Source organism: Asparagus officinalis, chromosome 8 (assembly GCF_001876935.1).
Source record: "Asparagus officinalis chromosome 8, Aspof.V1, whole genome shotgun sequence".
NCBI lineage: Eukaryota > Viridiplantae > Streptophyta > Magnoliopsida > Asparagales > Asparagaceae > Asparagus > Asparagus officinalis.
In genome coordinates, this window is record NC_033801.1 from 123,291,864 (window position 1) to 123,295,703 (window position 3,840).

The following is a 3,840-nucleotide window of genomic DNA, read 5'->3' on the forward strand; positions in this document are numbered from 1 at the left end:
GAAAACGCCACCCCGAAAGGGGGTAAAAAAAGGAAAAAGAAAAGAAAAAACTAAACCTGCTTGAGGTACGTAGTTGTGGGCTATGTTTATTGATTCTCACATAGTTCTGGGGTTTAGTATAATTTTGAACTTCAAGGGTTTTCTCTGATTTATAGAGTTTAGGGGGCTTACAAACCCCATGAAAGAGTTTAGCGAGATTTTTGTGAAACTTTCCTGAATTAAATGAAATTGGAGTCATTAGAAATCACTTAACATAATTTTTTGGAAAATGGTACATTTGTGCAAATTGTTTATAATCAATTTTTCGAAGTTGTTTATTAATGGGACAAGCTCTTAATAGTTCATACGTTTTGATTAGCATGGAAATCTCAAAGATTCTCTATTTGTTCTATGATTATCTGTTGTGCGTTTCGAGGGATGAGGATTGAGAGTGCAACAGTTAGGGCCCGTTTGTTTGCATTATTTGGAGGGGGAAAGCCTGTAAAAGTTCTGACTTTTTTAGAACTTTTGCAGGCTTTCACCCTCCAAAAATTGCGTCCAAACGGGCCCTTACTGTTCTTTATTTGTCCTAGGGGTTTTATTTCATATGTCACTTCACTAAAAATTACTTTTCTTATATATTTTTACATGCCATATTTCCATGCAATTGGAGTAATTCCTCTATCAGACTCATGTGAGTGTGACATATGGTATATCTGGTAAGAATGATATATAATAACGACGAAGCAAACTTTTGTATGAAGTGGGAAAAAGTGGGAGGTGCTGACAAAAGATGGATGTGAGAGCTTTTAGATTGCCTAGTAGTGTATGTTGTAGGCTGTCTAAAAATCAAAATAGATAACTGATCCCCCATCAAACACCGATGATGAAAGTTATAATCTGACGACTTCCAGAAGGTTATAATTTGAAGACTTTCACATAGATCGATGAAGGTTACAATCTAACGACCTTCACAACAACTGATAAAATCTCTAATCAACAGTCTTCATAATCAACATCGGGAGTTACAATCTGACGACTCTCATATTTTTAAGGAGCCAAGATGAAGATTACAAGATAATAGTCTTTGCAACGCTCTACAGAAGAGGCTACAAGTCAACTAGCCCCTTCTAAACGCGAAAGTCATCTCCGTGTTTTAATTCCTGAAACGCAGGTGACCCCCACGTTTCCAAGCTTCAACAAGCAAAACACGAGCGACCCTCGCGTTTCCAACCTTCATTAAACGAAACGCAAGCGACCCCCGTGTTTCCAGCCTTCAAACTCTAAAACACGGGCGGCCCTCGCGTTTTTCAACAACCAGCGGGTGCCTAACTCCGCGTCTCCAGTCTAAAACGCGGAGTTAGGGCCCTGAACGTTATTTTTTAGCGTTTGACTCGTTCAAAGCACGAGCTGAACGGTTCCAAAACCGGTTCCCATGATTTGTGGACGGTTACACCCCACTTAGGAGTGATTTAAGGGGCGGTTACACCCCCTTAATCCCCTATAAAAGCGAGTAAACTCAACCGAGTTCGGGGTTGGCTTCTTTGGTCCGGAGTTCAAGGCTTTTTCGGCTGGCTTTTTGGATCTGAGACTGGGCAGCGAGGTTGGAGCTTCTTGGCTCGAATTGATCCTCTTTTCAGCAGCGAAGAGGAGATCTTTTGACTTGGCAGCAAGGGGGAGATCGACGTTCATCCTCAGCAACGATCGACCACCAGAGCTTTCTTCTAGCCTTGGCTTATTAACCGATCTTCGGTTCAAATCAACTCTTTCACAGAGTTATTCTAAACTCGTTCAGAGTTCTCAAACTTGCCACGCAAGTTCTCCACAGCGTCGAATCGTGAGAAGAAGACATCGTTCCAGTGAAGCAAAACATCGGATCGTCAACGAAGAGCAAACTCGACGCGAGCATTCGAGGGAGGCACTCCATCGCCACCGTGAAGAACCCAGTTTTAAACAAAGGGGAGAATCAAATTTATTCTCCTCTCTTTTGTAATCAGGAAATCCAAATTATAATCGATTCTGAGAGAATACAAGTCAATTTTCTTTCACCGTCTTTTTATTACAAATTTTTCCACAAACATATGTATTGGAGCTTGGCAAGCAAAATAAAGATAAATTTAAGGCACTGCGATTGTAAGAGCTTCAGGTGGATCATCCTTTCACTTTCTTCCACATGCACACATGCACTCGAGCAAGCCATGCACACACACAATATTGGTTTTTGGCATGTGCAATGTGCATGAAAGTACCTTGAGAATGGCTGTGTGCTGATTTAAGTTATAAAAGTCAGGCCCTCATATAGTCATATAGAGGTGCCTACACCATATTCTTCATCCCTAACCCCAGCCAAAAAAAAAAAGTCTGATCCCACCGGAACTTGAAAAAAAAATGCCCAGAGGGAAAGAAAGAGAGGTTTTCTAACTTTGAGACCTGTGAACATATGACAAACAACTCTTTCAAATTACAATTGAAGAAAATATTCCTCATAACATCATTTGGACTTTGGACCAATTTCCTAACAAAATAGGTAGTAAGAGGAAATTTTAGACCTCAACAAAGTACTTCCTCTTCTCTTGTAGTATTCTCTAAATATTTGATGAATTCAATAGATTTTAACTAAATTTGGAGAGATTGTTTCCCTTCTATTCGGTATCACAGTGAAAGGAGAGAAGCAAAGGAATTTTGTAGTCTACTTTTCTTGGAGGGCTTCCATTTGAATGAATATTTTGATGAGTTGGATTGTAAAGGGAATGGACCGAATGGTAGAGAGAGCAGAGTGAGGCGAAGAGTTTCTTTTGGGGAAATGAATTTCTTTTCTTTTTCTCAGTTAAAGATGCCCGCCTCAACATTTATGATGTCTATATCAGCATGCCACATTATTCCACTTCATCAAAGTGTAGTACCGGCATCGTTTTAAAGAGCAAGGCTTTTAAAACAATGAGTAGCAGTACCAACTCGTAGTCACGTTATTTGTAGTCTAGTTACTAGTTAGTATTAGCCTTGATCAAAACTTTGATCAGTCCTGCTTATGAGTTACTAAATCACCCAGTGAGTAGTAGCCCTTTGGTGTAAACTTGTTTTTTGGCTCCAAAGGTTTTTTTTCCTAATACGAGATTTTTGTCACCTTTTGTGATCGAACTGAGATTCCATTTTTCTCTTGCTATCGTGTAGTTCATGATCTGTAAGTTGTTTTGAACTTGTGCTCTCTCTATTATGAACAACGAGGAGACAAAAGAGCAAAGGAAATCCTTGTATACGGCTTCAATTTCTTGATCTTCTTCAGATTTTTGTTAAATGATCAATATCTAATGCCCTCTAATAAGCATGCGCATGTCTGTGTCGTTATAGGGAATGAGATAGGTGGCTATCACCAACAGGGACAGAAGAGGTTAACACCAAAATTACCAGCGCAAGCTCGAATGGTATCAAAGGATTGTTTGAAGCATTTTTTGTAAACAGCTGAAAGACGAAGGAAATGAGTCTAGAACTGAGAGTTGCAATATTTACAGCTTGGTTTTTACGCGTCTGCTGAGAAATTGAATCTTAGTTTATATGCATGCCTTCCATTGTATATCCGTGTTGTTGTAAATAATGTTAAGATGGTATTCGGTTTCCTTCAGCTTTTTGTGTGTATATGCTATGTGGTTCTTAAATCTCAGAAATGCTTTTCCTGAAATAACCAAATAAATGGCTGAAACAAGGAAGCGAAGAGATCCATCACATTTGGGGTTGGTTGGCAAATGGATAGCATGGTCTCCAAATAAATGTGTAAATGGAAGTGTAGATATTATCATTATTGTCTTTTTTTGTCCTTTATCTATTTCACAATAATTACAAGTAGGGTGGCAAATGGGTCGACCC

The 3,840-nt window shown here is 39.3% G+C and overlaps 1 protein-coding gene across 1 annotated transcript in view; it reads left to right on the forward strand.

Moving 5' to 3' along the window:
* The window catches only part of LOC109821849 (F-box protein At5g49610-like), a gene marked incomplete at its 5' end in the record, with an annotated part of 4,863 nt that extends 1,265 nt beyond the window's left edge, over window positions 1-3,598 (forward strand). The window contains one exon of the mRNA XM_020388002.1: window positions 3,328-3,598. The remainder of the gene's footprint in view (window positions 1-3,327) is intronic.